The following is a 23801-nucleotide window of genomic DNA, read 5'->3' as shown; positions in this document are numbered from 1 at the left end:
TCCTCTTAAACCGGCCCACCATAACATGAGCCGGCCTTTTGGGCCTTGGGCCTTGTCACTGTCTGTCCCGCCCGACGAGTTACCAGTGAATCATAAACCTCCAGGTCCAAACGGGTCGCCCGTGAATCGTCAAGTCTCGGCCGGGTCTCAAGTAAACCGCCAAATCCGGCCAGGTTATACTTCCGGCTAGTTTACACCGCGGTGTATATCCCCGACAGGTCCCGTCATCGACCCTGATCTCCTTTGGTGGCGTTCACGTGGGCCACATTTGGTGCAAAGGGAGCCGGCCCCGACGGAGGTGGTGTGTTGCCGTGTCAGGGGGGAGGACGAGCACGTCCATCGCTACATGGCTGATATGGATGTCAGGTTCTCCAACACCTGGTAGGTTCTTTGGGCAGATGACCGGAGATATGATCCTGTGATGGTTCCTTCTCTTTGGGTGTCCACCGCCCGCGCCCCAGGAACCGCGAGTGGCCTAGATTCTTCTGTAGTATTCGATATTTATTAGCTACCTAGCCAGTGATTATTCGAGATGATGTATTCGAGATTATATATTATTCGATACGATGTATTCGAGATTATATATTATTCAAGACGATATATTCGAGATTTTATATTATTCGAGACGATGTATTCGAGATTATATATTATTCGATAGGATGTATTCGAGATTATATATTATTCGAGACGATGTATTCGAGATTTTATATTATTTGAGACGATGTATTCGAGATTATATATTATTCGAGATGATGCATATTATGTACCATGCATTGTAATTTGAATACTAAATTGTTTTATATTTCTTTTGGATTAGTTAAATAAAAGCTATGGCGGACAATACCGTCAGAGAGGGAGAAGAGGCCCTGTTCGAGATCATACGAGATCATACGCAGCCAGATGATCTGAATGAAGCAGATGACGACTCCCAATATCTGAACAATACCGAGGAGGGTGATGATAAGATATTCGATCGGGACGACCGAGCTGATGAAGTCATGAACTATGATTATGATGACGCAGACAATGTTGATCTTCAAGTAACAAAGACTACCGGCGGGGTATATTTATATAAGAAGGCATCTGGTGATCATCACATGTTTTTTTTATTTGAAGATATATTAACGAATCGATCTTTCTTCTTTCAGCCCTCCAGATCGAGCAAATCTGCTTCTACAGACAGCAGGACAAAGTGAGGCCCGGGCAAAGAGTTGAAGGAGGGTGTACACTAGTAGAAAACAGGGCTTTGGTCCAGGCCGGGACAGCCCATTAGTGCCGGTTCAGTCCAGAACCGGGACCAATGGGCGCATTGGTCCCGGTTCGTGAGCCCAGGGGACCGGCCGGGCCACGTGGGCCATTGGTCCCGGTTCATCTGGACCTTTTGGTCCCGGTTGGTGGGATGAACCGGGACCAATGGGCCTCGCTCCTGGCCCACAACCATTGGTCCCGGTTCGTGCCTCAAACCGGGACTAAAGATTAGACCTTTAGTCCCGGTTTGAGGCACGAACCGGGACTAATGGGATTGAGACCTTTAGTCCCGGTTCGTGCCACGAAGCGGTACTAAAGGTCCCATTTTCAAACTCTAACCCTCCCCCCCTGTGGATCGCCTTTTCAGTTTAAAAAAAATTAAAGAAAATGATGGAAATGTCAAAAAAATAAAAGAAAATAAGTTTCCCATGTGATATGTGGTCTAGTTGTTTGGAAAAATTGCAAATGTGAATTTTGACTTTATTTGCAAAATCTTTCTGAAATTTGTAAAAATGGGCATAACTTTTGCATACTAACTCGGATGAAAAAGTTTTTTATATGAAAAATCATCTACTCGAAAAGTTACATCCGAATTTAATGGGGGGAACCCCGTTAAACACTTTCAGAATCCTCAAAAACCTAATAGAAAAAAGTTACGGGGCTTTTAAGATCTAGAGTGAAAAAAATCAAAAAAAAATCAAACAGTGGGCAAACCATGGTCAAACTGTGGTCAAACAATGGTCAAACTAATTATTCTAGAATATTAGTGTTACTAAATAATTATTTCAGTTATTTCAATTTTGGTCAAATCTGGTCAAACTGTGGTCAAACTGTGGTCAAACAATGGTCAAACTAATTATTCAAGAAATATTAGTGTTACTAAATAATTATTGTTTTTTAAAACAATAGTTTCAAAGTAAAACTATGAAATGTGTCACTTCATGCTCTAGCAAAATTCCTGAAGGTTAATAGGATTGACATCTTAGTATTGTCAGGAAAACAACAAGTGCAGACTTGGAGCGAGGGAGAATAGAACCCGGAAGTTAAGTGTGCTTAGGCTGGGGGAGTGGGAGGATGGGTGACCGTTCGGGAAGTTAGATGATTTGGAATGATGAGGGGTGATTAGAGGATAAATTGAGAAGTGATGAGGGGTGGTGATTACAGACTAGAGGTTAAAAAAATCAGAAATTTGAAATTCAAAAAAAATTCAAAAAAAAATTCAAAAAAAAATTTCAAAAAAAAAATAAAAAAAATCATAAAATTTCCTTTAGTCCCGGTTGGTAACTCCTTTAGTCCCAGTTGGTGTTACCAACCGGGACTAAAGGTGGAGCTCCACATGGCCGTGCCCTTTAGTCCCGGTTCTGGATTGAACCGGGACTAAAGGGAGAGGCATTAGTACTGACCCTTTAGTCCCGGTTCCAGAACCGGGACTAAAGGCCCTTATGAACCGGGACTGAAGGCCCTTTTTCTACTAGTGGTATAGTACAACATCGATTCCATCAAAGCTTGTGGCGAACCCCTCACGCCTAAGAACATTGCGAACAAGTTCGTTCGTCAGTGCGGAGTTCTTGTGAAGGACCAACTCCCGGTCTCCATTCAAGAATGGAAAGAGCCAAAAACTAAACGTCCAGATGTTACTTGGGTCGACGATAGAGCAAAAGAAAAGCTTTGGGAATCTCTGATGGAACATTTCACCCTACCAGATTATTTCACTGATGCAGATGTGCAGAAAGTCAAGGACGCTGCTCTTAAGAAGATGGCAATTGCATTCAACACCCACAAGAAAACTGTATGGGCCAACTACTTAGTTGCAGAAAGGAAGACTCCTGAATTCATGGGAACACTGGAGAAGCAAAGAGAACATTGGCCTGCTTTCGTGAAATTCAAGGAATCAGAATTATCTAAGGAACGGTTGAGAAAAAACAAGGCCAATGCCGCAAAAAAGACGCAGTTCCATAGGCTGGGGCCAGGTGGCTACGCGGTGGCAATGCCTAAGTGTGATAAGTCTGAGCAAGAGATGGAGGATGCGGGGGTCACTCCGGTTACTAGGAGCTAGCCCCCCAGGTGCAGAACTTGGTTCTATGCGCATGGGGGCGTTGGACCCAAAGACAGGCCTGGTTTCGAAGAAGGCAAGTCTAAAAGGAGCTGAACAAAAGTTACTTGACGCAATAGAAGATGCTCGAAAGGGGGTGTTCATGCCCAACAGAGAAAACGACGAGCTTACGCGCTGCTACCTCTTGAGCACTGTGTTGGATCTCCTTGAAGAGGAAAGGAGATGCAGCAAAGTAGCGTAAGTATTTCCCTTAGTTTTTGAGAACCAAGGTATCAATCCACTAGGAGGCTACGCGTGAGTCCCTCGTACCTGCACAAAACAAATAACTCCTTGCAACCAATGCGATAAGGGGTTGTCAATCCCTTCACGTTCACTTACGAGAGTGAGATCTGATAGATATGATAAGATAATATTTTTGGTATTTTTGTGATAAAGATGCAAAGTAAAATTAAAGCAAAGGAAATAACTAAGTATTATAATATGATGAAGATAGACCCGGGGGCCATAGGTTTCACTAGTGGCTTCTCTCAAGAGCATAAGTATTTTACAGTGGGAGAACGAATTACTGTTGAGCAATTGACAGAATTGAGCATAGTTATGAGAATATCTAGGTATGATCATGTATATAGGCATCACGTCCGAGACAAGTAGACCGACTCCTGCCTGCATCTACTACTATTACTCCACTCATCGACCGCTATCCAGCATGCATCTAGAGTATTAAGTTCATGAAAATAGAGTAACGCCTTGAGCAAGATGACATGATGTAGAGGGATAAATTCATGCAATATGATAAAAACCCCATCTTGTTATCCTCGATGGCAACAATACAATATGTGCCTTGCTGCCCCTACTGTCACTGGAAAAGGACACCGCAAGATTGAACCCAAAGCTAAGCACTTCTCCCATTGCAAGAAAGATCAATCTAGTAGGTCAAACCAAACTGATAATTCGAAGAGACTTGCAAAGATAACCAATCATACATAAAATAATACAGAGGAGATTCAAATATTGTTCATAGATAATCTTAATTGTAAACCCACAATTCATCGGTCTCAACAAACACACTGCAAAAAGAAGATTACATCGAATAGATCTCCAGAAGAGAGGGGGAGAACTTTGTATTGAGATCCAAAAAGAGAGAAGAAGCCATCTAGCTAATAACTATGGACCCGAAGGTCTGAGGTAAACTACTCACACTTCATCAGAGAGGCTATGGTGTTCATGTGGAAGCCCTCCGTGATGGATGCCCCCTCCGGTGGAGCTGCGGAACAGGCCCCAAGATGGGATCTCGTGGATACAAAAAGTTGCGGTGGTGGAATTAGGGTTTTGGCTCCGTATCTTACGTTTGGGGTACGTAGGTATATATAGGAGGAAGAAGTACGTCGGTGGAGCAACAGGGGGCCCACGAGGGTGGAGGGCGCGCCTGGGGGGGTAGGCGCACCCCCTACCTCGTGGCCTCCCTGTTGGTTGCTTGACGTAGGGTCCAAGTCTCCTGGGTCTTGTTCGGTGAGAAAATCACGTTCCCGAAGGTTTCATTCCGTTTGGACTCTGTTTGATATTCCTTTTCTTCGAAACCCTAAAATAGGAAAAAAAAACAACAATTCTGGGTTGGGCCTCCGGTTAATAGGTTAGTCCCAAAAATAATATAAAAGTGGATAATAAAGTCCACAAATGTCCAAAACAGTAGATAATATAGCATGGAGCAATCAAAAAGTATAGATACGTTGGAGACGTATCAAGCATCCCCAAGCTTAATTCCTGCTCGTCCTCGAGTAGGTAAATGATAAAAGGATATTTTTTTATGTGGAGTGCTACCTGGGATAATTTTAATGTAACTCTTCTTAATTGTGGTATGAATATTCAGATCCGAAAGATTCAAGATAAAAGTTTAATATTGACATAAAAATAATAATACTTCAAGCATACTAACAAAGCAATTATGTCTTCTCAAAATAACATGGCCAAAGAAAGTTATCCCTACAAAATCATATAGTCTGGCTATGCTCTATCTTCACCACAAAAAATATTTAAATCATGCACAACCCCGATGACAAGCCAAGCAATTGTTTCATACTTTTGACATTCTCAAACTTTTTCAATCTTCACGCAATACATGAGCGTGAGCCATGGATATAGCACTATAGGTGGAATAGAATGGTGGTTGTGGAGAAGACAAAAAGGGAGATGATAGTTTCACATCAACTAGGCGTATCAACGAGCTATGGAGATGCCCATCAATAGATATCAATGTGAGTGAGTAGGGATTGCCATGCAACGGATGCACTAGAGCTATAAGTATATGAAAGCTCAACAAAAGAAACTAAGTGGGTGTGCATCCAACTTGCTTGCTCATGAAGACCTAGGTCATTTTGAGGAAGCCCATCATTGGAATATACAAGCCAAGTTCTATAATGAAAAATTCCAACTAGTATATGAAAGTGATGTAGGGGAACATAGTAATTTCAAAATTTTCCTACGCACACGCAAGATCATGGTGATGCATAGCAACGAGAGGGGAGAGTGTTGTCTACGTACCCTCGTAGACCGGCAATGGAAGTGTTGACACAACGTAGAGGAAGTAGTCGTACGTCTTCCCGATCCGACCGATCCAAGCACCGAACGTACGGCACCTCCGAGTTCTAGCACACGTTCAGCTCGATGACGATCCCCGGACTCCGATCCAGCAAAGTGTCGGGGAAGAGTTTCGTCAGCACGACGGCGTGGTGACGATCTTGATGTTCAACTGTCGCAGGGCTTCGCCTAAGCACCACTACAATATTATCGAGGATTATGGTGGAAGGGGGCACCGCACACGGCTAAGAAGACGATCGCATGGATCAACTTGTGTGTCTAGGGGTGCCCCCTGCCCCGTATATAAAGGAGCAAGGGGAGGAGGCCGGCCGGCCCTATTGGCGCGACAAGGAGGAGTCCTCCTCCTAGTAGGAGTAGGACTCCTACTAGGAGGGGGAAGGAAGTGGGGAGGGAGAAGGAAAGGGGGGCGCCCCCCCCCCCCCTCTCCTAGTCCAATTCGGACCAGGGGGAGGAGGCGCGCGGCCCACCCTGGCAGCCGCTCTCTCTCTCCACTAAGGCCCATATGGCCCATTACTTCTCCCGGGGGGGTTCCGGTAACCCTCCGGCTCTCCGGTTTTCTCCGAAATCACCCGGAACACTTCTGGTGTCCGAATATAGCCGTCCAATATATCAATCTTTATGTCTCAACCATTTCAAAACTCCTCTTCATGTCCATGATCACATCCGGGATTCCAAACTAACTTCGGTACATCAATACTCATAAACTCATAATATAACTGTCATCGAAACCTTAAGCGTGCGGACCCTACGGGTTCGAGAACAATGTAGACATGACCGAGACATGTCTCCGGTCAATAACCAATAGCGGAACATGGATGCTCATATTGGCTCCCACGTATTCTACGGAGATCTTTATCGGTCAGACCGCATAACAACATACGTTGTTCCCTTTGTCATCGGTATGTTACTTGCCCGAGATTCGATCGTCGGTATCTCAATACCTAGTTCAATCTCGTTACCGGCAAGTCTCTTTACTCGTTTAGTAATACATCATCTCGCAACTAACTTATTAGTTGCAATGCTTGCAAGGCTTATGTGATGTGCATTACCGAGAGGGCCCAGAGATACCTCTCCGACAATCGGAGTGACAAATCCTAATCTCAAAATACGCCAACCCAACATTTACCTTTGGAGACACCTGTAGAGCTCCTTTATAATCACCCAGTTACGTTGTGACATTTGGTAGCACACAAAGTGTTCCTCCGGCATACGGGAGTTGCATAATCTCATAGTCATAGGAACATGTATAAGTCATGAAGAAAGCAATAGCAACATACTAAACGATCGGGTGCTAAGCTAATGGAATGGGTCATGTTAATCACATCATTCTCCAAATAATGTGATCCCGTTAATCAAATGACAACACATGTCTATGGTTAGGAAACATAACCTTTTTTTATTAACGAGCTAGTCAAGTAGAGGCATACTAGTGACGTTTAGTTTGTCTATGTATTCACACAAGTATTATGTTTCCGGATAATACAATTCTAGCATGAATAATAAACATTTATCATGATATAAGGAAATAAAATAATAACATTATTATTGCCTCTAGGGCATATTTCCTTCAGTCTCCCACTTGCACTAGAGTCAATAATCTAGATTACACAGTAATGATTCTAACACCCATGGAGCTTTGGTGTTGATCATGTTTTGCTCGTGGAAGAGGCTTAGTCAATGGGTCTGCAACATTCAGATCCGTATGTATCTTGCAAATCTCTATGTCTCCCACCTGGACTAGATCCCGGATAGAATTGAAGTGTCTCTTGATGTGCTTGGTTCTCTTGTGAAATCTGGATTCCTTTGCCAAGGGAATTGCACCAGTATTGGCACAAAAGATTTTCATTGGACCCGATGCACTAGGTATGACACCTAGATCGGATATGAACTCCTTCATCCAGACTCCTTCGTTTGCTGCTTCCGAAGCAGCTATGTACTCCGCTTCACATGTAGATCCCGCCACAACGCTTTGTTTAGAACTGCACCAACTGACAGCTCCACCATTTAATGTAAACACGTATCCGGTTTGCGAGTTAGAATCGTCCGGATCAGTGTTAAAGCTTGCATCAACGTAACCATTTACGATGAGCTCTTTGTCACCTCCATATATGAGAAACATATCCTTAGTCCTTTTTAGGTATTTAGGATGTTCTTGACCGCTGTCCAGTGATCCACTCCTGGATTACTTTGGTACCTCCCTGCTAGACTTATAGCAAGACACACATCAGGTCTGGTACACAGCATTGCATACATGATAGAGCCTATGGCTGAAGCATAGGGAACATCTTTCATTTTCTCTCTATCTTCTTCATTGGTCGGGCATTGAGTCTTACTCAATTTCACACCTTGTAACACAGGCAAGAATCCTTTCTTTGCTTGATCCATTTTGAACTTTTTCAAAACTTTGTCAAGGTATGTGCTTTGTGAAAGTCCAATTAAGCGTCTTGATCTGTCTCTATAGATCTTGATGCCCAATATGTAGGCAGCTTCACCGAGGTCTTTCATTGAAAAACTCTTATTCAAGTATCCCTTTATGCTATCCAGAAATTCTATATCATTTCCGATTAGTAATATGTCATCGACATATAGTATCAGAAATGCTACAGAGCTCCCACTCACTTTCTTGTAAATACAGGCTTCTCCAAAAATCTGTACAAAACCAAATGCTTTGATCACACTATCAAAGCGTTTATTCCAACTCCGAGAGGCTTGCAGCAGTCCATAAATGGATCGCTGGATCTTGCACACTTTGTTAGCTCCCTTTGGATTGACAAAACCTTCCGGCTGCATCATATACAACTCTTCTTCCAGAAATCCATTCAGGAATGCAGTTTTGACATCCATCTGCCAAATTTCGTAATCATAAAATGCGGCAATTGCTAACATGATTCGGACAGACTTAAGCATCGCTACGGGAGAGAAGGTCTCATCATAGTCAATCCCTTGAACTCGTCGAAAACCTTTTGCGACAAGTCGAGCTTTGTAGACAGTAACATTACCGTCAGCGTCAGTCTTCTTCTTGAAGATCCATTTATTCTCAATTGCTTGCCGATCATTGGTCAAGTCAACCAAAGTCCATACTTTGTTCTCATACATGGATCCCATCTCAGATTTCATGGCTTCAAGCCATTTTGCGGAATCTGGGCTCACCATCGCTTCTCGATAGTTCGTAGGTTCATCATGATCTAGTAGCATGACTTACAGAACAGTATTACCATACCACTCTGGTGCGGCACTTACTCTGGTTGATCTACGAGGTTCAGTAGTATCTTGTTCTGAAGTTTCATGATCATCATCATTAGCTTCCTCACTAATTGGTGTAGGTGTCACAAAAACTGGTTTCTGTGATGTACTACTTTCCAATAAAGGAGCAGGTACAGTTACCTCATCAAGTTCTACTTTCCTCCCACTCACTTCTTTCGAGAGAAACTCCTTCTCTAGAAAGTTTCCGAATTTAGCAACAAAAGTCTTGCCTTCAGATCTGTGATAGAAGGTGTATCCAATAGTTTCCTTTGGATATCCTATGAAGACACATTTCTCCGATTTGGGTTCGAGCTTATCAGGTTGAAGTTTTTTCACATAAGCATCGCAACCCCAAACTTTTAGAAACGACAACTTTGGTTTCTTGCCAAACCACAGTTCATAAGGCGTCGTCTCAACGGATTTTGATGGTGCCCTATTTAACGTGAATGCGGCCGTCCCTAGAGCATAACCCCAAAACGATAGTGGTAAATCAGTAAGAGACATCATAGATCACACCATATCAAGTAAAGTACGATTACGATGTTCGGACACACATTATGTTGTGGTGTTCCGGGTGGCGTGAGTTGCGAAACTATTCCGCATTGTTTCAAATGTACACCAAACTTGTAACTCAAATATTCTCCTTCACGATCAGATCGTAGGAATTCTATTTTCTTGTTATGATGATTTTCATCTTCACTCTGAAATTCTTTGAACTTTTCAAATGTTTCAGACTTATGTTTCATTAAGTAGATATACCCATATCTGCTTAAGTCATCTGTGAATGTGAGAAAATAATGATATCCGCCACGAGCCTCAACATTCATCGGATCACATACATCTGTATGTATGATTTCCAACAAATCTGTTGCTCTCTCAATAGTACCGGAGAACGGTGTTTTTGTCATCTTACCCATAAGGCACGGTTCGCAAGTACTAAGCGATTCATAATCAAGTGGTTCCAAAAGTCCATCAGTATGGAGTTTCTTCATGCGCTTTACACCGATATGACCCAAACGGCAGTGCCACAAATAAGTTGCGCTATCATTATCAACGCTACATCTTTTGGCTTCAACATTATGAATATGTGTGTCACTACTATCGAGATTTAATAAGAATAGACCACTCTTTAAGGGTGCATGACCATAAAAGATATTAATCATATAAATAGAACAACCATTATTCTCTGATGTAAATGAATAACCGTCTCACATCAAACAAGATCCAGATATAATGTTCATGCTTAACGCTGGCACCAAATAACAATTATTTAGGTCTAATACTAATCCCAAAGGTAGATGTAGAGGTAGTGTGCCGACCGCGATCACATCGACTTCGGAACCATTTCCCACGCGCATCGTCACCTCGTCCTTAGCCAATCTTCGCTTAATCCGTAGTCCCTGTTTCGAGTTGCAAATATTAGCAACGGAACCAGTATCAAATACCCAGGTGCTACTGTGAGCATTAGTAAGGTACACATCAATAACATGTATATCACATATACCTTTTTTCACCTTGCCATCCTTCTTATCCGCCAAATACTTGGGGCAGTTCCGCTTCCAGTGACCAGTCTGCTTGTAGTAGAAGCACTTAGTTTCAGGCTTAGGTCCAGGTTTGGGTTTATTCTCTTAAGTAGCAACTTGCTTGCTGTTCTTTCTGAAGTTCCCCTTCTTCTTCCCTTTGCCCTTTTTCTTGAAACTAGTGGTCTTGTTGACCATCCACACTTGATGCTCCTTCTTGATTTCTACCTCCGCAGCTTTCAGCATTGCGAAGAGCTCGGGAATAGTCTTATTCATCCCTTGCATATTATAGTTCATCATGAAGCTCTTGTAGCTAGGTGGCAGTGATTGGAGAATTCTGTCAATGACGCAATCATCTGGAAGATTAACTCCCAATTGAATCAAGTGATTATTATACCCAGACATTTTGAGTATATGCTCACTGACAGAACTGTTCTCCTCCATCTTGCATTTATAGAACTTATTGGAGACTTCATATCTCTCAATCTGGGCATTTGCTTGAAATATTAACTTCAACTCCTGGAACATCTCATATGCTCCATGACGTTCAAAACGTCGTTGAAGTCCCGATTCTAAGCCGTAAAGCATGGCACACTGAACTATCGAGTAGTCATCAGCTTTGCTCTGCCAGACGTTCATAACATCTGGTGTTGCTCCAGCAGCAGGCCTGGCACCCAGCGGTGCTTCCAGGGCGTAATTCTTCTGTGCAGCAATGAGGATAATCCTCAAGTTACGGACCCAGTCCGTGTAATTGCTACCATCATCTTTCAACTTTGCTTTCTCAAGGAACGCATTAAAATTCAACGGAACAACAGCACGAGCCATCTATCTACAATCAAACATAAACAAGCAAGATACTATCAGGTACTAAGTTCATGATGAATTTAGGTTCAATTAATCATATTACTAAAGAACTCCCACTTAGATAGACATCCCTCTAATCCTCTAAGTGATTACGTGATCCAAATCAACTAAACCATGTCCGATCATCACGTGAGATGGAGTAGTTTCATTGGTAACATCACTATGTTTATCATATCTACTATATGATTCACGCTCGACCTTTCGGTCTCCGTGTTCTGAGGCCATATCGGTATATGCTTGGCTCGTCAAGTATAAACTGAGTATTCCGCGTGTGCAACTGTTTTGCACCCGTTGTATTTCAACGTAGAGCCTATCACACCCGATCATCACGTGGTGTCTCAGCACGAAGAACTTTCGCAACGATGCATACTCAGGGAGAACACTTCTTGATAATTAGTGAGAGATCATCTTAAAATGCTACCATCAAACAAAGCAAGATAAGATGCATGAAAGATAAACATCACATGCAATCAATATAAGTGATATGATATGGCCATCATCATCTTGTGCTTGTGATCTCCATCTTCTAAGCACCGTCATGATCACCATTGTCACTAGCACGACACCTTGATCACCATCGTAGCATCGTTGTCGTCTCGCCAAACTTATGCTTCCACGACTATCGCTACCGCTTAGTGATAAAGTAAAGCATTACAGCGCAATTGCATTGCATACAATAAAGCGACAACCATATGGCTCCTGCCAGTTGCCGATAACTCGGTTACAAAACATGATCATCTCATACATTAAAATTTAGCATCATGTCTTGACCATATCACATCACAACATGCCCTGCAAAAACAAGTTAGACGTCCTCTACTTTGTTGTTGCAAGTTTTACGTAGCTGCTACGGGCTTAAGCAAGAACCAATCTTACCTATGCATCAAAACCACAACGATAGTTTGTCAAGTTGGTGCTGTTTTAACCTTCGCAAGGACCGGGCGTAGCCACACTTGGTTCAACTAAAGTTGGAGAAACTGACACCCGCTAGCCACCTTTGTGCAAAGCACGTCGGGAGAACCGGTCTCGCGTAAGCGTACGCGTAATGTTGGTCCGGGCCGCTTCGTCCAACAATAGCGCCGAACCAAAGTATGACATGCTTGTAAGCAGTATGACTTATATCACCCACAACTCACTTGTGTTCTACTCGTGCATATAACATCAACACATAAAACCTACGCTCGGATGCCACTGTAGGGGAACGTAGTAATTTCAAAATTTTCCTACACACATGCAAGATCATGGTGATGCATAGCAATGAGAGGGGAGAGTGTTTTCTACATACCCTCATAGACCGGCAACGGAAGTGTTGACACAACGTAGAGGAAGTAGTCGTACGTCTTCCCGATCCGACCGATCCAAGCACCGAACGTACGGCACCTCCAAGTTCTAGCACACATTCAGCTCGATGACGATCCTCGGACTCCGATCCAGCAAAGTGTCGGGGAAGAGTTCCGTCAGCACGATGGCGTGGTGACGATCTTGATGTTCAACTGTCGCAGGGCTTCGCCTAAGCACCACTACAATATTATCGAGGATTATGGTGGAAGGGGGCACCGCACACGGCTAAGAAAACGATCACGTGGATCAACTTGTGTGTCTAGGGGTGCCCCCTGCCCCCGTATATAAAGGAGCAAGGGGAGGAGGCCGGCCAGCCCTATTGGCGCGCCAAGGAGGAGTCCTCCTCCTAGTAGGAGTCCTACTAGGAGGGGGAAGGAAGTGGGGAGGGAGAAGGAAAGGGGGGCGCGGCCCCCACTCTCCTAGTCCAATTCGGACCAGGGGGAGGAGGCGCGCGGCCCACCCTGGCAGCCCCTCTCTCTCTCCACTAAGGCCCATATGGCCCATTACTTCTCCTACGGGGGTTCCGGTAACCCTCCGGCTCTCCGGTTTTCTCCGAAATCACCCAGAACACTTCCGGTGTCCGAATATAGCCGTCCAATATATCAATCTTTATGTCTCAACCATTTCGAAACTCCTCGTCATGTCCATGATCACATCCGGGACTCCAAACTAACTTCAGTACATCAAAACTCATAAACTCATAATATAACTGTCATCGAAACCTTAAGCATGCGGACCCTACGGGTTCGAGAACAATGTAGACATGACCGAGACATGTCTCTGGTCAATAACCAATAGCGGAACCTGGATGCTCATATTGGCTCCCACATATTCTACGAAGATCTTTATCGGTCAGACGGCATAACAACATATGTTGTTCCCTTTGTCATCAGTATGTTACTTGCCCGAGATTCGATCGTGGGTATCTCAATACCTAGTTCAATCTCGTTATCGGCAAGTCTCTTTACTCGTTTCGTAATACATCATCTCGCAACTAACTTATTAGTTGCAATGCTTGCAAGGCTTATGTGATGTGCATTACCGAGAGGGCCCAGAGATACCTCTCCGACAATCGGAGTGACAAATCCTAATCTTGAAATACGCCAACCCAACATTTACCTTTGGAGACACCTGTAGAGCTCCTTTATAATCACCCAGTTACGTTGTGACGTTTGGTAGCACACAAAGTGTTCCTCCGGCAAACGGGAGTTGCATAATCTCATAGTCATAGGAACATGTATAAGTCATGAAGAAAGCAATAGCAACATACTAAACGATCGGGTGCTAAGCTAATGGAATGGGTCATGTCAATCACATCATTCTCCTAATAATGTGATCCCGTTAATCAAATGACAACACATGTCTATGGTTAGGAAACATAACCTTCTTTGATTAACGAGCTAGTCAAGTAGAGGCATACTAGTGACGTTTAGTTTGTCTATGTATTCACACAAGTATTATGTTTCTGGATAATACAATTCTAGCATGAATAATAAACATTTATCATGATATAAGGAAATAAAATAATAACATTATTATTGCCTCTAGGGCATATTTCCTTCAAGTGATAACTCAAGAGACACTCTATCATGAATATCATGGTGCTACTTTGAAGCACAAGTGTGGTAAAAGGATAGTAGCATTGTCCCTTCTCTCTTTTTCTCTCATTTTTTTATTTGGGCCTTTTCTCTTTTTTATGGCCTCTTTTTTTTGTCCGGAGTCTCATCTCGACTTTTGGGGGAATCATAGTCTCCATCATCCTTTCCTCACTGGGACAATGCTCTAATAATGATGATCATCACACTTTTATTTTCTTACAACTCAACAATTACAACTCGATACTTAGAACAAGACATGACTTTATATGAATGCCTCCGGCGGTGTACCGGGCTATGCAATGAATCAAGAGTGACATGTATGAAAGAATGATGAATGGTGGCTTTGCCACAAATACGATGTCAACCACATGATCATGCTAAGCAATATGACAATGATGGAGTGTGTCATAATAAACGGAACGGTGGAAAGTTGCATGGCAATATATCTCAGAATGGCTATGGAAATGCCATGATAGGTAGGTATGGTGGCTGTTTTGAGGAAGGTATATGGTCGGTGTATGATACCGGCGAAAGGTGTGTGGTATTAGAGAGGCTAGCAATGGTGGAAGGAAGAAAAGTGCGTATAATCCATGGACTCCACATTAGTCATAAAGAACTCATATACTTATTGCAAAAATCTACAAGTTATCAAAGCAAAGTATTAAGTGCATGCTCCTTGGGGGATAGATTGGTAGGAAAAGACCATCGCTCGTCCCCGACCGCCACTCATAAGGAAGACAATCAAAAAATAAATCATGCTCCGACTTCATCACATAACGGTTCACCATACGTGCATGCTACGGGAATCACAAACTTTAGCACAAGTATTTATCAAATTCACAACTACTCAACTAGCACAACTTTAATATCACCATCTTCATATCTCAAAACAATTATCAAGCATCAAACTTCTCATAGTATTCAACACACGCATAAGAAAGTTTTTCCTATTCTTGAATACCAAGCATATTAGGATTATTTAAGCAAATTACCATGCTATTTAAGACTCTCAAAATAATCTAAGTGAAGCATGAGAGATCAATAGTTTCTACAAAACAATTCCACCACCGTGCTCTAAAAAATATAAGTGAAGTACTAGAGCAAAACTATATAACTCAAATGATATAAGCGAAGCACATAGAGTATTCTAACAAATTCCAAATCATATATGGCTCTCTCAAAAGGTGTGTACAGCAAGGATGATTATGGTAAACTAAAAAGCAAAGACTCAAATCATACAAGACGCTCCAAGCGAAACACATATCATGTGGTGATTAAAAATATAGCTCCAAGTAAAGTTACCGATAGAAGTAGACGAAAGAGGGGATGCCTTCCGGGGCATCCCCAAGCTTTGGCTTTTAGGTGTCCTTAGATTATCTTGGGGGTGCCATGGGCATCCCCAAGCTTAGGCTCTTGCCACTCCTTGTTTCTTAATCCATCAAATCTTTACCCAAAACTTGAAAACTTCACAACACAAAACTTAAAGTAGAAAATCTCGTGAGCTCCGTTAGCGAAAGAAAACAAAATATCACTTCAAGGTACTGTAATGAACTCATTCTTTATTTATATTGGTGTTAAACCTAATGTATTCCAACTTCTCTATGGTTTATAAACTATTTTATTAGCCATAGATTCATCAAAATAAGCAAACACTACACGAAAAACAGAATCTGTCAAAAACAGAACAGTCTGTAGTAATCTGTAGCTAGCGCAAGATCTGGAACCCCAAAAATTCAAAAATAAATTTCGGGACGTGAGGAATTTATCTATTCATCATATGCAAAAAGAATTAACTAAATATCACTTTCCAAATAAAAATGGCAGCCGTTCCCGTGAGCACTAAAGTTTCTGTTTTTTACAGCAAGATTAACAAGACTTTCCCCAAGTCTTCCCAACGGTTCTACTTGGCACAAACACTAATTAAACACAAAAAACACAACCAAAATAGAGGCTAGATAAATTATTTATTACAAAACAGGAGCAAAAAGCAAGTAATAAAAATAAAATTGGGTTGCCTCCCAACAAGCGCTATCGTTTAACGCTCCTAGCTAGGCATAAAAGGCAAGGATAGATCTATGTATTGCCATCTTTGGTAGGCAATCCATAAGTGGCTCTCATAATAGATTCATAAGGTAATTTAATTTTATTTCTAGGAAAGTGTTCCATGCCTTTCCTTAACGGAAATTGGAATCTAATATTTCCTTCCTTCATATCAATAATTGCACCAATCGTTCTAAGGAAAGGTCTACCAAGAATAATAGGACATGAAGGATTGCAATCTATGTCAAGAACGATAAAATCTATGGGCACATAGTTCCTATTTGCAACAATAAGAACATAATTAATTCTTCTCATAGGTTTCTTAATAGTGGAATCTGCAAGGTGCAAGTTTAGAGAGCAATCATCAAAATCACAGAAACCTAACAAATCACACAAAGTCTTTGGAATCGTGGAAACACTAGCACCCAAATCACACAAAACATAGCATTCATGATCTTTAATCTTAATTTTAATAGTTGGTTCCCACTCATCATAAATTTTTCTAGGGATAGAAACTTCCAACTCAAGTTTTTCTTCATAAGATTGCATCAAGCATCAATGATATGTTTAGTAAACGCTTTATTTTGACTATAAGCATGAGGAGAATTTAGCACGGATTGCAACAAGGAAATACAATCAATTAAAGAGCAATTTTCATAATTAAATTCCTTGAAATCCAAAATAGTGGGTTTAGCAACATCTAGGGTTTTAATTTCTTCGATCCCACTTTTATCAAATTTAGCATCAAGATCTAAAAACTCCGAATTTTTGGAACGCCTTCTAGGTAAAGGTGGATCATATTCTGTCCCATCATTATCAAGATTCATATTGCAAAACAAAGATTTAATAGGGGACACATCAATAACTTTTAGATCTTCATCTTTATTTTCATAGCAATCCGGTTTAGCGGCCATCCTATTAACTAAGGTAGCCTGCCTATCCAAAATTTCAGCAGTCAATTTTACAAGATGAGCAATTTGGGATCTTAAACCATCGAATTCTCTAGACATGTCATCGAGCTCTTTATTCATAAAACTCATAAAACTTTTCTGTTCCTTAAGCTCGTTTCTGAAGAAATTATTAGGCTCAAATTGCAAAACCATAAAACTCCTGACATTGCTTTCGATTTCTTCTAACCTTTAAAGTGAAGATCACCAAATCTAGGAAGAGCCATTGTGACAAACAAGCAAACTAACACACAAGCAAACAAAAAGCAAGCGGGCAAAAAGAGGCAAATAGATAAAGGGAGGGAGTATAGAGAGAGAGAGAGAGAGGACGAATAAAACGTCAAGGGTGAAGTGGGGGAGAGGAAAACAAGAGGCAAATGTAATGCGGGAGATAAGGGTATGTGATGGGTACTTGGTATGTTGACTTTTGCATAGACTCCCCGGCAACGGCGCCAGAAATTCTTCTTGCTACCTCTTGAGCACTGCGTTGGATTTCCTTGAACAGGAAAGGAGATGCAGCAAAGTAGCGTAAGTATTTCCCTCAGTTTTTGAGAACCAAGGTATCAATCCAGTAGGAGGCTACGCGCGAGTCCCTCGTACCTGCACAAAACAAATAACTCCTCACAACCAACGCGATAAGGGGTTGTCAATCCCTTCACGGTCACTTATGAGAGTGAGATCTGATAGATATGACAAGATAATATTTCTGGTATTTTTGTGATAAAGATGCAAAGTAAAATAAAAGCAAAGTAAAAAAGCAAAGGAAATAACTAAGTATTGGAAGATTAATATGATGAAGATAGACCCGGGGGCCATAGGTTTCACTAGTGGCTTCTCTCAAGAGCATAAGTATTTTACGGTGGGTGAACGAATTACTGTTGAGCATTTGACAGAATTGAGCATAGTTATGAGAATATCTAGGTATGATCATGTATATAGGCATCACGTTCGAGATAAGTAGACCGACTCCTACCTGCATCTACTACTATTACTCCACTCATCACCGCTATCCAGCATGCATCTAGAGAATTAAGTTCATGAAAACAGAGTAACGCCTTGAGCAAGATGACATGATGTAGAGGGATAAATTCATGCAATATGATAAAAAAAACATCTTGTTATCCTCGATGGAAAAAATACAATACGTGCCTTGCTGCTCCTACTGTCACTGGGAAAGGACACCGCAAGATTGAACCCAAAGCTAAGGACTTCTCCCATTGCAAGAAAGATCAATCTAGTAGGCCAACCCAAACTGATAATTCGAAGAGACTTGCAAAGATAACCAATCATACATAAAATAATTCGGAGGAGATTCAAATATTGTTCATAGATAATTTTTATCATAAACCCACAATTCATCGGTCTCAACAAACACACCACAAAAAGAAGATTACATCGAATAGATCTCCACAAGAGAGGGGGAGAACTTTGTATTGAGATCCAAAAAGAGAGAAGAAGCCATCTAGCTAATAACTATGGACCCGAAGGTCTGAGGTAAACTACTCACACTTCATCGGAGAGGCTATGGTGTTGATGTAGAAGCCCTCCGTGATGGATGCCCCCTCCGGCGGAGCTCCGGAACAGGCCCCAAGATGGGATCTCATGGATACAGAAAGTTGCGGTGGTGGAATTAGGGTTTTGGCTTCATACCTGGTCGTTTGGGTGTACGTAGGTATATATAGGAGGAAGAAGTACGTCGGTGGAGCAACAGGGGGCCCACAAGGGTGGAGGGCGCGCCCCCCAACCTCCTGGCCTCCCTGTTGGTTGCTTGACGTAGGGTCCAAGTCTCCAGGGTCTTGTTCGGTGAGAAAATAACGTTCCCGAAGGTTTCATTCCGTTTGATATTCCTTTTCTTCGAAACCCTAAAATAGGCAAAAAAACAGCAATTCTGGGCTGGGCCTCCGGTTAATAGGTTAGTCCCAAAAATAATATAAAATTGGATAATAAATCCCAATAATGTCCAAAACAGTAGATAATAGAGCATGGAGCAATCAAAAATTATAGATACGTTGGAGACGTATCACGCGCGCCCTGGGAAATCCTGAACACCCGGGAAGAACACGAGGCAAGGGCGTTATTCCCTGGTATGAGGGCTTTTCTGAATGGAACGACGACTAAAAGTGCCATGCAAGAAATAAGATGGAGGAGGAGAAGAAGAGGAAGCTGGAGGAGGAGCAGAGGAAGCAAGAAGCAGAACGCCTTCAAGGCCTAGAAGCAAGGCACGCGGACTTGGCACCCAAATTCCAGCGGCAGCAGCAACAGATCGACTCACTTAGCCAGGAAAGGGGGTCTCAGCAGCGGCAGCAGCAAGCGGATGATCCAGCATTGGATAGCACCGTCCCATCCATGCCGAGAAGCAGCGTTGGTTCCGCCCCGGGCGACGCACTACTGGATACACTACTAGGAAAATGGCTATAGCCAATATCCCTATTAGTGGCGCACCATGGTGGTGGTGCGCCACTGCTATATAGCAGTGGCGCACCAGAAGCAGGTGTGCCATTGTTATTTTTTTTAGTAGTGGCGCACCTTTAGTCCAATGCGCCATTGCTATTTTTTCCCCGGGTCCACCCCCTTCCACAGGCTTACCAAAGGCACACCTTTGCCAGGTGCGCCATTGCTATTTTAGGTAGCAATGGCGCACCTAGCAAAGGTGCGCCATTGGTAAGCCAGGGGAGGTGGGCATTTTTGGCTAGAAATGGCGCACCACCCCCTGATGCGCCATTGCTATGTGTTGCACCGACCAGCCCGCCTTTTTCTTTTCTTTTCCCCTCTCACCTATCCACCGCATAGCTCGAGCTCCCTCTCACGATTCCTCACCTCCACCAACAGCCGTCGGCCACCACGTCCCCTCACCTGCGCCGTCGGCCGGCCACCGCCACAAAACCCTAGGCCAGCCGGGACCTCGCATCTGGATGCCATGTCCGTGCTGGTGGAGGCGTCCGAGTCTGTTCTCTTCTTCTGCCGACGCCGTCGTTCTCCGCCCACCTAGCGGTCGTCTTCGTCCTCCTCCGTCGCCGTTCTCCGCCCACCTAGTGGCCAGCCGGCCCTCCCCTTCCCTCTCCACATCTCCTTCTCCCCCATCTCCAGCTCTTGTCCCCGTCCTCCATCGGGCAGGGATCCCCGCGGCCACGGCCAGGCGGCTCCCAGATCGACGGCTGCAGCGCTGCACCCCACCGGGAGAGGAGGGGGTGGCTTCCTCTGCGTGGTTGTTCTGCTTGGGCGATGATGCATCAGTGCGGTTGCCCGCGGGGAGGTGGAGGGGAAGGGTGAGAGGGTGGGGGCGGCGACCATGGGGAATCTGCCCGGCGGCGAGGTGTGATTGTGAGGTGGGCGGTGAGGAACCTACCTGGCTGTGAGTTTTCTTCCTCTCCCTCCCGAATTTGATTTGCTCATTAGTGTATCAATTTATCTTTCATCAGGAGGATCATAGGACCATGCTCAAAAACTGCTAGTGAATTAATTAATTTGCCTACTACTACTATACTAGGAGATGACGAGCTGAACGTCTGAAACCTTTGTTGATAATTAGTTCTCGAAGCAGATAGGCGCCTCATGTTCCCCTGATGACCAGTGGTTCTAGTTGGTACGTAGTACATCCCATTACTAGTTTGTACTCGTCGGAAGGAAACTGAGATACTGAGAAACCTAGCTCACGATGTGTGTAGTACTTATTACTCACGATGTACAGGCTCGTGAGATACCAGCTTCATCCATCAGAAGAGAGGCACACTACTGCTCCATTTAAACAGTAAATAGTTATATCTTAGGAGTTGGGAGGCAAAGTTTGTGGAACTAGTTGCTGCACAACAATAGTGCTGGTGGAGGCGTCCGTGCTGGGATGATATTTGTTTGCTTCCATAAAGCTAATGCTAAGCAATTATTTTTCTTCTGTAACACTTTAAAGCACTTCCTTGCATAATATTGAACCTAAAGCTTGTAGTTCTACACTTCTACTGAATTTTACTGAATCTATGTACTGCTTAGGATGTCCTAGTTGTAGTAGAACATGTGTAGGTGTTTTACTAAATTTTACTTCTGATTCAAGGTTTCCTGAGTGGCTGAGATACATGTTGAGAGAACATGGAGGTCCCTTATTGGATGCTTTCAGATCAAAACACCCTGAAAGGTATCGCGGCTCCTGTTTTTTACTTGCTACTCTTATTCTTCTCATAATTTTGCAACTTTGTTATAGCTTATTACTCCATGTCCTCAGAACCAACAATGTAAGTACATATTTTACTATTGGTTAAACAATGTCCTCAGAACTTTGCACATATATCAGTGCTGGTTTCCATCTTTGAACAACTAAAAGAAGTTAGTAATTTGCTGATGTGGTAGGCTGTGAGGGCAGGAAAAATGTTCAGTGGGGATTGACTTTATAGTTATATAGGATTATTACAACTATAGTGTACTTCATGATAATCACATGCTAACGATGTACCGTATGCTTCCTTCATTTGTTTTGTGCAGGGAGGGAGCTTATACTTGCTTTAATCAAACCGTTGGAGCTGAAGAATTCAGTTATGGTTCTAGAATAGAACACATTCTCATTTCAAAACACACACACTGTCGAGATGAGGACCCTACGGCACAGCGAGCCGCACTGGACGGTGGCACAATGCATGAGGTACAGAACTTAAACTCCTTCATCGTCACATCAATCACAACGTTTATGTCACTAAATACTTAATTTCTTAGGAATAGAGCATCTCTCCTTGGGCTAAACTGTAACAAAGTTCAGAATATTAAAGTTTAGATTATTAACCTTAACTTTCATTTATCAAAGATCAGCACACTTTGTTTTGGATCCACACACCTAAGATCGTCTAATGTGATCGGATCTGGCCAGATTCCTTTTGACGCATCACCTGTTACTCTTTTCGGTGAATTATGTTAGTAGTAATCTTGATTAGCTAGTTGCATGTGTGTTGTTAGCAGGATTAGCGTGGTCGTAGCTTAGGTCAAGCATGTACCTTATGTTTTGTCTCATGTAAAAAGCTTAGGACTGTGTTTACTGAATAATTAAGTTCTTCTGACAGGGAACTGTGCATCCTGAATGGCATAGACTCTTGGCTTCATGAAATGACCCATGTCTATGATTCAATGTGTCTTAGATCTTCGATGTCGGATGCAAATAATTGCTCAATTTCACTTCTCTGCAATGTTCATTCTCACATATTTCTATCATTCTTTGCAGGGATAAAGTAAAGAAAAAGAAGAAAAGATTACTCGAAGATTAGTTTTAAAATTTACTTTTATTTCTTTGTAATTTTTATTTTATTTGATACTTGTAAAGACATTGTAATATTCTTACTATAATAAAAATTATGATTCTATTTCATTTTTTGTTTTTAAATTATTTTCCTTATAGGTTGTTTTCTGTAAATTTGGATTTTTTTTGTTTTTCAAATACATTACTAGTGGCGCATTTCAGCCTTTATTAGTGGCGCACCTTCCTTTATTACTAGTGGCGCACCTATAAGGCTATTAGTGGCGCACCTAGAGGGAATACCAGTGGAGCACCTAAGGGTTAGTAATGGCGCACTCCCTGGTGCGCCATTAGTATCTGGTATACTAATGGCGCATCAGGGGTGCGCCATTAGTATTAATTACTAATGGCGTGATGCTAGTGGCGCACCTGTAGTGCGCCGTTAGTAGCCAAAACAGGTGCGGCGCCAATGGTGGGCCTTTTCCTAGTAGTGATACACACCTTGTGGATGACATCATAGAGAACACTAACTGTGAGCTATACTTCAAAATGAAGAACATATCCATGAAGGTAGCGGACGCCATTTCTTTTACAAATACCCCCGAAGCAACCTTCCATTGCACTCCGATTCCAGCGGGCTATGCTCGTGTCTTGGTTGATGAGGTGGTGGACCAATATTCTGGGCCAGAGCTTGACATTCCTGGAGGTGACGATGAGCACACACTGGGAGAGGCCATACATCGTATCAACCTATGGAGAAAGGATTGCATCATCTTTCGAAGGCCACCGACACCGCGTCAGCTGACTCCTCCTCGAAGTCCGCCACCAAGTCAGCAGATGATACGTCTCCAACATTTCTATAATTTTTTATTGCTCCAAGCTATATTATCTACTATTTTGGACTATATTGGGCTTTATTTTCCACTTTTATATTATTTTGGGACTAACCTATTAACCGGAGGCCCAGCCCAGAATTGTTGTTTTTTGCCTATTTCAGTGTTTCGAAGAAACAGAATATCAAACGGAGTCCAAACGGAATGAAACCTTCGGGAACGTGATTTTCTCACCGAACATGATCCAGGAGACTTGGACCCTACGCCAAGGCATCAGAGAGGCGGTCACGAGGGTGGGGGGCGCCCCCGC

Source organism: Triticum dicoccoides, chromosome 5A (assembly GCF_002162155.2).
Source record: "Triticum dicoccoides isolate Atlit2015 ecotype Zavitan chromosome 5A, WEW_v2.0, whole genome shotgun sequence".
NCBI lineage: Eukaryota > Viridiplantae > Streptophyta > Magnoliopsida > Poales > Poaceae > Triticum > Triticum dicoccoides.
This window is presented reverse-complemented; position numbering follows the sequence as displayed.